The 12,288-nt window shown below is 58.9% G+C and overlaps 1 protein-coding gene across 3 annotated transcripts in view; it reads right to left on the bottom strand.

Moving 5' to 3' along the window:
* PALD1 (phosphatase domain containing paladin 1) overlaps window positions 1–11,006 on the bottom strand; it is a 58,495-nt gene extending 47,489 nt beyond the window's left edge. Inside the window, exon 1 of one of the 3 annotated variants that reach the window (XR_016220919.1) lies at window positions 10,307–10,600. The gene's annotated coding sequence lies outside the window, so the exon portion shown is untranslated. Of the gene's footprint in view, window positions 1–10,306; window positions 10,601–10,705 lie in introns of those variants that run through there. The other 2 variants (XM_051823824.3, XM_051823822.3) reach the window with 2 other exon arrangements.
* Window positions 11,007–12,288: the final 1,282 nt, after the last annotated feature.

The following is a 12,288-nucleotide window of genomic DNA, read 5'->3' as shown; positions in this document are numbered from 1 at the left end:
GTGCCTGTGTGCCGCGGAAGCAGCCAGACGGAGCAGCTCTGACTGCACAGTCCACTGAAGTGAAGTTCAGCGCAGGCAGACTGCTGGGGGAGGCAAGCAGAGGGCGGCCGCCTGCAGGGGTGGCAGGTCAGGAGCACAGGGACCCCTGAAGGGCACAGAGCTGGTCCGCACCCTGAGCGAGTGGTGGGGCACCACCCACTCAGGTGACAACTCATCGAGCAGCGCCCCGAGTCACGCCTGAGAAGCACAGTTCAACCTGGAGAACCCAAAGGAATCAGTGACTCGAACTCAGCCCCCTGGGAGCGGTAAGGGCCCAGTGGTAGGCAAGGACGCAGGTCAGCAGTCAGGACTGCGGCTCAAGTCCAAGCGCACCCTCCAATGGGGCATTTTCTTGGCTTTTTTTGTTTCTTATCAGAGCTTATTATAAAAGTAATTTAGACTTATCATCACCGGACAAAGACTGATAAAGGTTATTTCTTTCCATCCCCCTGCAAGCCCGTCTTTTTTTGTAAAGATTTATTTATTTATTTGAAAGGCAGAGTTAAGAGAGAGGAGAAACACAAGAACAAGATCTTCCATCTATGGGTTCACTCCCCAAATGGCCATAAAAGCCAGAGCTGCGCTGATCTGAAGCCAGGAGCTTCTTCCGGGTCTCCCACGTGGGTGCAGAGGCCCAAGGACTTGGGTCATCTTCCACTGCTTTTCCAGGCACATTAGCAGGGAGCTGAACTGGAAGTAGAACAGCCAGGGCACAAACCGGCGCCCACATGAGATGCCGGCATCACAGGCAGTAGCTTAACCCATTAGGCCACAGCACTGGCCCCCAAGCCCACCTCTTAAGCTTCATTTTATAAGAGGCTTTTTCCCTTAACAAGAAAATACAAACATACTTCACACCCCAGCCAATACATGTGACTTCATCCCTGCCTGGTTCGTTGTTGTTATTCCAGAAGCAGAGAGATAGGAGATAGACAGAGCTCCCCTCTGCTGGTTCACTCCCCAAATGCCCTCGATTACTGGGTCGGAGCTGGACCTGGACTGAAGCCAGGGGCTGAAAACTCAACCCAGGTCTCCTGTGTGGATGGCAGGAACCCAACTACCTGAGCCACTGCTGCTGCCTCCCAGAGTCTGCATGTGTTGGAAGCAGAGTCGGGACTCAGAGACAGGTATCAACCCTGGGCACTCCAATATGGGGCACAGGCATCTTTTATTATACCATCATCATCATCACTTAAAATGCAAAGAGGCAGAGGCTGAGAGAGACTGAGAGTAAAAGGGATGGGGGAGACAGACAGAAATCTCCCATCTGCTGGTTCACTTCCCAGATGCCTGCAACACGGGAGCTGAGTCAAGCTGAAGCCAGAAACTAGGAACTCAATCCAGGTCTCCCATGTGGGTGCAGGGACTTACCTGCTGCTTCCCAGAGTATACTCTAGCAGGAAGCAGGCCATGAACCCAGGTGCTCCAAGCAGGGGCTTGACTGTTGCGCCAAGCCCTCTCCTGATGGGACACAGGCATCTTCCCAGCATCTTCAATCTCCAGGCGGCTCCACCCCATTTAATGGGGCATGCCTGTTTTATGTTATCACCACTCATTCAATGACAAGCTACTACTGACTGTCAACCAGATGGGCATGGTCCTGGCCCCTCTTGGAGCACCCATGCCAACTAGAGAGGGAGGGAGAAAGGCAGCAGAGAAACACAACAGCGATACATTGTATGCACTGTGCACTTGTGCACCTGCGCACCTGGCTACAAGGGGCCCACACGCTGAGAAGGAAAATGCCACATTGTAGATCTGATCATCACAGGCCTATGCTGACACACCAAGAACAAGAAGGCCAGACCATGAAAAAAAAAAAAAAACCTGGCCAAGCAGCGGGCACAGCATGCACAAATGTCCTGAGGTGGGGAGGAACAGAGAACCAAGAGGAGACAGTGTGGCCTCGGTTCCCCGCCACAGGCTGCCCTGAGATCCTGGTGCCCATGGCCCGGCATCCTGGCGGGCTTCTCCAGGACAGGCTACAGCATTCTGAATGCTGAGAACCAAGGGCCTGTGCGTAGACACGGCCCCGTCACTCTTCCAAAAAGCTGCAGCGTTTCACACAGCAAGCAACGCCGTGTGGGAGGGCGGGTTTCCCCACATCCTCATGGCTTCAAGACGCTATCGATCTGCTCCGTCTGCCCCTGTGAAAGCGCCCCACTTCCTCGTCTGTGGAGCGGGAAAATTGCCCTTCCTCATCCGGCGGGGGAGGGGGACTAGCAGGAAGCAGGAGTGGAGGGTAGAACCAGGAACCAGACCAAAAGGCATCCCACGTGGCCACTGCACCAAATGCAGGCCCCTCCACCTAATGTTTTACCTTTTTTTTTTTTAAATAGACTTAATCTTTTTAAAAGGTTTTTATTTATTTTTATTTATTTAAAAGGCAAAGACACAGAAACAGAGAGCCTCTCATCCACTGGTTCACTCCCTAAATGTCTACAACAGCCAGGGCCAGACCCCAGGTCAAAGTCAGGATCTGGGAACTCAGTCTAGGTCTCCCATGTGGTCACCAGGGAGTCGACCAGGTGCACACGAACAGGAAGCCGGGATCAAGAACAGAGCCGAGAGAGCAGAGCCGGACTCTGCAGCTGCTGCATCCCAAGCAGTACCGTGAATGATGTGCCAAATGCCTACCCTCGCTCTGACTTCTGTGTTCTCACAAGGTCACCTGAGCTGCTGGCTTGGAAGGGCCAGTTAGGCGACAAGGGCAGAACCAGCACACCTGTCAGAGTCCACCTGGGATGCTTGGGCTGGCAGAGCAAGACAGGCAGGGAAACAGCTGCGACCTGGTGATGCATCGTTTGGGAAGTGAGAAAGACAGGGGGGCCATGGACCACCCTGAGGCGTCGGGCCAGAACCACCAGACGCATGGGGGTGGTGGAGTGGGAGCAGGAGCACAGTGAGGACAGGACACGCAGACCTGAAGGCCACGGCCTCCACCCCTGCTGCCAGCTCAGAAAGAAGCCCAGGCCCTGCTGACCCCACAGAGAAGGGGGAACTGGTCCCAGGGCTCGCATGGAGGCTCTGGCAAGCAACACAGAGACAGAGAGGGAAGAAGGGGTCAGACAGGAAGTCTGCGAGCTCCGCTGCCTCGCCAGACTCTACTGCCCCAGCTCCCAGACCACGGTCAAGGCTGGGCCGCTCACAGGCCCTCAGCACGGGTGGGGAAACTGAGGGAGTGGTGCCTCGTCAGAAGCCAGAAAGCACCGGCTGGGCCCAGACAGTGGGGCAGGCAGCCAGTGGGCCGTGTGGCTCCTACAGCCCCCTGCTGCCACCCTCAAACCTGCACTGTGCGGTGTGGCCCGGTGTCCCCAGGAATCCTAAGAAGTGACACAGGACTCTGGGTTTCCAGAGCTGAGGACATAACACAGTTCAGACTGCACAGACACCTGTGAGCTCTTTTTTTAAAAAAAAAATGGGACACAATTCACCTACCATAAAAGTCACCCTTTAAAGCAGACAACTCACAGGTTTTTCAGCCAATTCACAAAGCTGCGCACTCCTCACCTCTGTATAATCCCAGAACATGCGACTCAGAAACTTCAACACAGAACTGTTGTCTAACCAGGCAAGCCTACCCGTCAGCGTACACCCAAGAGAACAGGCACAAGAACCCAAGCAAATTCTTCTACCAGGAGCTATCATGGGGCCGGTGCTGCGGCATAGCAGGTAAAGCTGCTGCCTGCAATGCTGGCATCCCATACGGGGGCCGGTTCGAGTCCCGGCTGCTCCACTTCCAATCCAGTTCTCTGCTATGGCTGGGAAAGCAGTAGAAGATGGCCCAAGTCCTTGGGCCCCTGCACCCTCATGGGAGACCCGGAAGAAGCTCCTGGCTCCTGGCTTCAGATCGGTGCAGCTCCAGCCATTGTGGCCATCTGGAGAGTGAACCAGCAGATGGGAGATCTCTGTCTCTCTCTGTAACTCTGCCTTTCAAGTAAAATAAATAAATCTTTAAAAAAAATAAAGTGTACAATTCATCTTTCAGATAACTTTCTGTTCTGTGAATTTCAAAAGCAAAGCAAGGAGAGAATTCCCTGGCCACCTGAATGACCACCCCCTGAGCACGCCAAGCCATGCAGTTTTGGGCTCAAGTTTGTTCCTGTGTTTATGATCCAGTTCCCTCTCTGTGAAGGCCAAATGCCATCATCACACACAGCACAAGGAGGTCATGGCTCAGATAGGGAAGGGGGTAGAGAGAGAACTGAGCCACCCACAGCCTGTGGCAGCCAATGCCCAGCCTCTTAGACGCCCGGCCTTGTTCACGTTGACAACATCTGTGTGGATTGAGCAAAGCCCGTCTCTGTGCCAAGTTCCTGATTCCTACAAGCAGTGGGTTAGAGCCACTTTACGCAGACTGCAATGACACCAGTCTTCTGCTCTTACCTCCCAATAGTACAGCCTTCCTGCCATCAAATGATGCCCCGTGAAGACAGGCACCTGTGGGCAAATGGTGGAACCCTGACAAAATTATTATACTACTCTGCAGCAGGTGCAGGGAACTGAGAAGACCTTTTATAAAGATAACTATTTTAGGGGCCATGGCTGTGGTGTAGCAGGTAAAGCTGCTGCCTGCAGTGCCAGCACCCTATATGGGCACCAGTCTGAGTCCCGGCTGCTCCACGTCCAATCCAGCTCTCTGCTGTGGCCTGGGAAAGCAGGAGATGGCCCAAATGCTTGGTCCCCTTCACCCATGTAGGAGACCTGGAAGAAGCTCCTGGCTCCTGGCTCCTGATAGTGCAGCTCCGGCTGTTTTGGCCAATTGGGGAGTGAACCAGCAGATGGAAGACCTCTCTCTCTCTCTCTCTCTCTCTCTGCTTCTCTCTCTCTCTCCTTCTCTCTCTGTGTGTAAATCTGACTTTCAAATAAATTAATTTAATTAATCTTTATAATAAAAAAAAAGAATGCTTTGGAACTTCATAGCGCTGGCGGTTGCACAACACTGTGGTTGTGCTGAACACCACTGAACTGAGCGCTTTAATGGTTATCTTTAAGCTAAGTGAATTTCTTCTAAAAACCGTTTTAAAGGTAGATGGGGGCCAGCGCCGTGGCTCACTTGGCTAATCCTCCGCCTGCGGCGCTGGCAACCCGGGTTCTAGTCCCAGTTGGGGCACCAGGTACTAGTCCCAGTTGCTCCTCTTCCAGTCCAGCTCTCTGCTGTGGCCCGGGAGGGCAGTGGAGGATGGCCCAAGTGCTTGGTTCCCTGCACCCGCATGGGAGACCGGGAAGAGGCACCTGGCTCCTGGCTTCGGATCGGCGCAGAGCTGGCCGTAGTGGCCATTAGGGGAGTGAACCAACGGAAGGAAGACCTTTCTTTCTCTCTCTCTCTCTCTCTCTCACTGTCTATAACTCTCTCTCACTAACTCTGCCTGTCAAAAAAAAAGAAAGAAAGAAAAGGTAAATGGGGAAAAAAATGATGCCCACTTGGCAGGTGAGAAAACTGGGCTCGAAGGGAACAGTCAACAATACAGGCCAGGGCATGTTCACTAGCTGCCCCAGGCCCAAGGCCCCCCAGGACTGCACAGCTCCAGTGTTAGCTCCAGGGAGGGCCCCCTCTCTGGGCATCCAGAAACCAGAACTGTCCATCAGGCTTGGAGTGAGCAAGGCCCAGCTGCGCCTGCAGGTCACTCCCAAAGTCCAGAAGCCCTACCACCGCCCAGGCAGCCTGGCAGCAGGGAGTGAGCCGCCATCCGGAGGGTGCTGGAAGGCAGGCTGACCCATCACCCACAGCAGGCTGGAGCAGGCCTTCTGGGCCCTGCCGACCAGACTCCTGGGGCGCCAGTGGGGAGCTGCCCCTGGGGAGAGAAGGGGGTCTGCACCCCCACCAGGGGTCCCAGCCACTACAGGGCAGCAAAGGGAATAGATGCGTTGTACTCGGTGGCCAGCAGGAAATGGTTAATCCCTTCCTGAAGTTCTCCAGTCCCAGGAAAAGGAAAGGGGAGGAGAAGTGCCCCTCCCACTTTCTAAACAGAAGCTTCAAAAGAAGTGTCCCTGTCCCCCTCCCCTCCGGGAAGGCCCGGCCAGACAGGCAGGGCCTGGTGCTCAGCAGGAACAGAGGCTGCCTGGGCCCCAGGACATCGGAGGGCACCCACCACCCTCCCCCTGCAAAGCCCCCACCCAGAGTCTTGGCAGTGGGGCCGTTTCCCTGGGGGACTCACGGCCCTCCCTGCTCCTGGAACTCACAAAAGCCCCAGCTCCCTGGAAGCCAGCAAGGTCGGGGGCAGCGCACCCAGAGCCTTTGGGAGGCTCCCGTGCAGGTGTCCCCGACGCCCCACGTCTCTTGCATTAGCGCCCCAGCTCCAGCCCTGGTGCGGACGCCCCAGGAAGCACATGGCACACTCCCGGAGAGCTGTCACCGTGCACAGGCCCCTCTTTCTGCTGGGGAGCCTTCCCTCCCCAGGTGAACGCCAGGTGATCCTGTGAAGCCCACAGACAAGCCCCCCCCCACCCCCCCACCCCCGTGCTAACACAGACCCTATCATGGCAGCGCCTGGCTCACAAGCCAGCAGAGACCGACTCTAATCCACCTTTGGATCCCCCGTGCCTCACACCAAACGCAGGGCCAAGAAAGTCCAAGGACCTAGGAAAGGATGCCACCCAGGTCCCCTCCTACCACGTGGCACTGCACGCGCACCCTGGCCACCCGGTCTCCTGCTCAGACAGCCCTGGTTGTAAGAACAGCAACAGCGCCGGGTGCTTCCTGTGCCCATCCTAGGAGCCGCCGCCCGCACACATCATCTCCCCTCATCCCTGAGTTCAATGAGGAGCTTCCATCAGGAACCCTGCTGCTCAATGGAATCGGGGCACAGAGGGGCTACGGTTGCTGCCCAGGGCCACAGAGCCTGTGAGAGAGGGAGCATGGGGTCACTTCCTGAGCCAGGGCAGGAAGACGGTCAGGGCAGTGGTCAGGACAAGTCCTGACTGGGGGACGAAGGCAGCATCACAAAGGCCAGTGCTCGCCCACCTTTTCTCTTCCTGGACCCCCGCCCAAGGCCTAGGAAGGGGTGCAGAGCCTCCTCCCAGACCGCGCCTGCTGCTCCAGGCCCGTGGCCGCGCCAAAACGTGGAAAGCCCCTGTCCTGTGCGGGCGCCTGGGCCGGGCCAGGGGGGTGCTGCCCTGCTGGGAGGCAGAGCCATGATTTGGGGCTATTCTTAGCAAACCACTGGCTCCCCTCCCAGAGGCCCAGCCTTCCATCCACCCTGCCTGCGGGGAGGCGGGGGAGGGTGGCCCCAGGGCTAAGCAGGGGCTGATGGGCAGCACAGAAGGGAACCAAGCTCCCTAGCTCTCCTCCCAGGCGTCCCCAGGGCCCTGTCCCCAGCTGCTGAGGACGTTCTGGGGAGTGCTGGCCACGGACAGGGCCCCTGACCCAAGCCCCACACTGGCCGCACACTCACTCTGTCAGGCACTGGGTCACACACTGGCCACTGGTTTTCTCCCTTCTAACCCTCCCAATATCCCCAAGGACTAGGGGTTCCTGGCCCCTCTTTAAAGATGAGGCAACGGACCTTACGTAACTTGCAGAAGGTCACACAGAGTTGGTGTCACGCTCTGTCTAGAATCTGGGCTGCTGCCCGGTTGCCAAGCTGGGCAGAGGAGACCCGACCACAGCCAGGAGCGGTGGGAGTGGGGGTGGCTGCGCTGACCACAGTAGAGGGCGCGGCCCTCATCACAGACCCAGTCCCATGGTGGCTCTTCCTCTCCCCACCCCCAGCAAGGACCCCCAGGCTTGGGTGTAGAAGGAAAATCCCACAGCCAGTACGCCCTGAATCTGAGAGGCAAAAAACAGTTGGAATGGGGGTCGGCATTATGGCGCAGCAGGTTAGACTACCATCTGCAATGTCGGCATCTCATACGGGCACTGGTTCAAGTCCCAGCTGGTCTGCTTCTGATCCAGTTCCCTGTGAAAGGCCTGGGAGAGCAGCAGAGGATGAGCCCAAGTGCTTGGGCCCCTGCACCCATGTGGGAGAACCAGATGAAGCTCCTGGCTCCTGCCTGGCCCAAGTCCCAGCCATTGTGCCCATCTGAGAATGAACCAGAGGACAGAACACCTCTCTCTCTCTCTCTCTAACTCTGTCTTTCAAATAAATAAAATAAATCCTTTTTAAAAAAAAATGAATAGTTGTAGAGTACCCAGGCCACACAACCTCACTTCTGGAAACTTCTGAAAACACTAGGAAGATGAAAAATCAAAGGCTCATGAAACAGCTCTGCAGCTCAGTAAGCAGAGGACTCGGAGGGGAAAACACAAGACACAGAGCGCATGGGGACCCTCAACCCCCATGTGGGAGTCTATACATGAAGCCCCAGCACACAGCACCAGTACTACCACCACCCCAAACAGGACAACCTCGGGGCACACTGGGGGGTCCACAGCCGACTCTACAGCTGCTCAAGTCCTGGACCCAATTCTGTGCTCCACGTCTTGTATCTGTCAATGTCGGCTCAAGTCCATGTCTGTGCTCCATGGGTCCACCTCTGCCTGTCCACTGCCATGTCTGCCCCTTCCATGAGAGGATTCCAATCCCAGCGATGGTACAGACTTGTCTATACCAGAGTCCATGGCCCACAGGTGGTTCATGTTTGCGTCCCTGGGTTGCTGGCCCACCTCCGTTGTCCTGCTGTGTCTCTGCTCAAGCACAGAACCTTCTACATCTCTGCCCCCACAGCCACAAAGCTGAGCGTGCACAGGCATCTCTGCCCACACAGGCACCCCCCACCTGTGCCTGGGTAACCAGGGTGGCGGTGTGTGCCACCTGCTTGGGGGCGGCTGAGTGAGCTGGCTCAGGTTCTCATGTCAGCCGTGGGCATCAAGGTGAGCTCAGCACATCTCGAAGCCAGCACAGGGCCCAAGGCCACAGGCAGGGCCACATCGCCACCTCCAGAAAAGCAGGAACCTGCCAAGATGGCAGAGCCCCAAAAATAGCAGAACCTCACGGAGGCGAGGCCAGAACTGCCTGAGGCGCCACCCACCTCCAGCCAGCCAGGCCCCCATCTGCCTGTCCCCAGATCCGACCATCATCTGGGGCCTGTCTGCACTCACAGGAAACCATGTCTGGCTCAGGGCCTCCCAGCCCCACCCAAACCCCTGGTGATGGAGAAAGGAAGTGAGAACTTCCTTCCCCTCCTCTCTGAACCTCCTGCCAGGCTAGCTGGAGACTCTAAACCTCAGGGCAGGTGGGAGAGTCCCATGCCCAGCCTGACCCAAGAAAACCAACCTGGGCATAGGTACAGGACAATCTGCCCAGCCCTCCTGCTAGGCCCTGCCCTAGGAGGTGGCAAGAGCCCCTGGATACCAGCAGGGTAACAGGAGGGTGAGAACAGAACTGGAACCGGAGACATAGCTGCAGGCTCGCCTGAGAACCAAACCCCAGCTCCTCTAGCGACCTCCACGTAGCAATCAATTGTGGGTAGCCTCGCGGCATTTCCATGGCTACCAGTCTAGGACTGGGAAGGAAAACCGCATCTCTGCCAATTTTCTGTTCACGTCCTGTCCTCCCCACTGGGGCTGGGCTGCATGAGGCAGAACCTTCCTGGGCCACCCCCCAGTGCCTGGTGTCTAACAGGTGCTCCGTCCCTGGAATCAGGTTGCTCGCCCAGAAGCCAAGGAGTTGGAGCCGGACCCCTGGCTGGGAGAAGAGAGAAGCCCGTTCGCTTCCTGAAGTCAGAGAGCTTTCTTCCATCCTGCCTCCCCAGGACAAGAGATGCTCCAACCACCAGGGCCACAGGAAGACACCCCCCCCCCAAGCCCTCCCCTCCATTCACCACACTCTGACAAGTCGCTGCCTTCCAGGAAAACTAGACTCTCCCAGGACAGGTAGACTCACCGAGAAAGAGGGCCTGATGGGGCCAAGAATCTGAGCCGGTGCCCACTGGGACCCCAGGACTCGTCCTACGGTCTATGGGTTTCAGGTGCCCTAGAGATGAGTCCAGGGACCCCATCTCTGGATCACAAGACGGACCCCCTTCCTGAACCGCCCGTGCTCCCAGGCCTGGGATACAGAGCCAGGGTGGCGCCAGCGCATGTCCACCCCAGGCCGAGAGCTACCTCAGGAGAGGGGCCAGCCCAGACCCCGACGTACACAACCCCCCAGTGACTGCTCTCGGCTGGGTCAGTGAGGTCCCTCTTGGCTCCCAGGCACCAGTCCGATTGTTCCTGGGGTGGAGACCCAGGATCCCTCCTCTTGGAGCCCGGCGAGTGGGTGGTCAGAGCTGCCCCGGGCCGGATCTGCTCTCCCCTCGCCAGTCCCGGGCCCGGACGCGTCGGTACCTGCCAGCCCGCGGCTCCGGGGGGCATCCGTGCTCCTGCGGCCAGCGCGCTGCGCTCGCACTGCGGGCGCCGAGTCGGGCAGCGGCAGGGCGCGCCCAGCACGGGCTACGGCTCGCTCCTCCCAACGTCCCTGGCCCATCCGCGGGCAGAGGCGGCTCCGGAGGCGGGCAGGCCGGGCCCACCAGGCGAGGCCAAGAGAACTGCAGCCCGCGCGCGCCGGCGATGAGAGCTGCGCGCCCGGCCCGTGCGCGCCGCGCCGCTCCCCCGCGCCCGCGTCCCCCACGCCAAGGGGCGGACCCGGCCCGGCCGCCAATCACCGCGCCCGCCGCCGCCCGGCCCGCGGGAGCCGGGGCCTCACCGCCGCGGGGGCGGGGGGCTCGGATTTAAAGACACACTCACCCGAGCCCCACGCCGCTCGGCAGCCGGGAGCCCCGCTCCGACGGGCAGGGAACTGCGGCCCCGCCCCTCTGGCCCGCTTCCTCCCTCCGCTGGAAGGAAAAGTTTGGGGCGGGGGCGTCTGCCCGGGAAGCCAGTTCCTCTTCCCTTGTTATGAGCCGGGCTCCTTCTGGAAGACGCGCAACCCAATGTCCAGCCTCGCTGGCTGCAGGACACGGGTGTCCGCGGCGCCACACCCCTCCCGGACTGTAGCTCCCCGGGGGATCCGCAGGCCGGGCTTCCCTCGCCCCTCTGCTTTCTAACACCAGGCCGAGGCTCGGCAGACCCGAGATTCCGGAGCCGGCTACCCTGGGCCGTGCACTCTGAACCTGGCGGTGGCCCTCCCTGGGGTGTCAAAGAGCGAGTCCGGGAAGAGCGCGCCGTGCGCTCTACGGCGGCTTCTCCCCAGCCCTAGTTTCCCGGGGAAACGCGCCCCGCAGCCCCGGACACAGGGGAAACAGCAGAGCCACCGTCCTGTAGGTAGGGTCCTCTGCCCCCACCCCCACAGCGCCAGGCGGCGCTGCGCACCGGGGGCCCGCCCCCGCCCCGGAGCCGCTCTGGCTGCAGCTGGACCGCAGCCCAGCCGGGCCCGCCGCGCCCCCGCGGGCACCCACGTGCGTTCGCTCTCTCGCCGCGGCTTCCTCTCGGGGAGTCGGGCTTTGTTGTATTTGGTGAGTCACTTCCTTCCTTTCTCCGCTCCACGCTCGGGAAATCCTTCTTCCTCACCTGTCACTACCTGCCTCGCCCCCAGTCAGGGCTGAAGGGGACGCTTACAGGATGCAGACAGCTCAGGTGCTCAGGCGCCACTTCCTCCTGCCGTGGGGCCGGAGGGCCATGGGCTGGAAGAGATTGGGCAGCACCTCGGACCCCTAATTAGAGACGCTGACATGGGGTGGTCCTTCCAGGTCGTAGCCCCCAGGTGCTTTCATTACACATGTTTTATGAATGAGGGCACCAGGCTCAGGGAAGACCCCACCCCCACCCCCGGCCTGGCTTCAGGGTTCCTCCTGCTCCCACCCCTGCTGAGGGGAGAAAGTCCCCTGGCTGTGTAGCCTGGGGAAGGTGGCACTCATTCTCTGATGCCCGGCTTCCTTGTCCGTGAGAGGACCCCGCCCTCCCAGTGAGCTGGGCACTTGACGCCCTGGGCACTGTGTGGCACGTGGGAAGGCTCCTTCCTCTTGTCACCCCATGTCCCAGCTGGGCCCCTGCCAGACCCACCAGCTGATGCCATCCTCAGAGGCATTCCAGGGCAATTCCCCTCATGCACCTGGATAACAGTGCGCATATGCACAAGCGCACGCACGCACTCAAAGTTGCACAAATACATGTGCACACGTGCACACATACTCATACCCAGACGGCGCATACACACGTGCATGTGTGCACACAGCCATGGGTGAGCCTCCTCACCTAAGCACATGCACCCCATACACATATACGCACACAAAATAGCATACTCTCAAGCTCTTGCACACCTATGCACTTGCATGCACACACACACCAGGCTTCCAACCACTCTCCTGTCCAGCAGCTGCTGTTGCCTGTGG

This window comes from Oryctolagus cuniculus, chromosome 15 (genome assembly GCF_051225735.1).
Source record: "Oryctolagus cuniculus isolate XC-2025 breed Fujian yellow rabbit chromosome 15, ASM5122573v1, whole genome shotgun sequence".
NCBI classification, from domain to species: Eukaryota; Metazoa; Chordata; class Mammalia; order Lagomorpha; family Leporidae; genus Oryctolagus; species Oryctolagus cuniculus.
The sequence above is the reverse complement of the archived record's forward strand: the minus strand, read 5'-3'. Positions and strand labels throughout refer to the sequence as shown.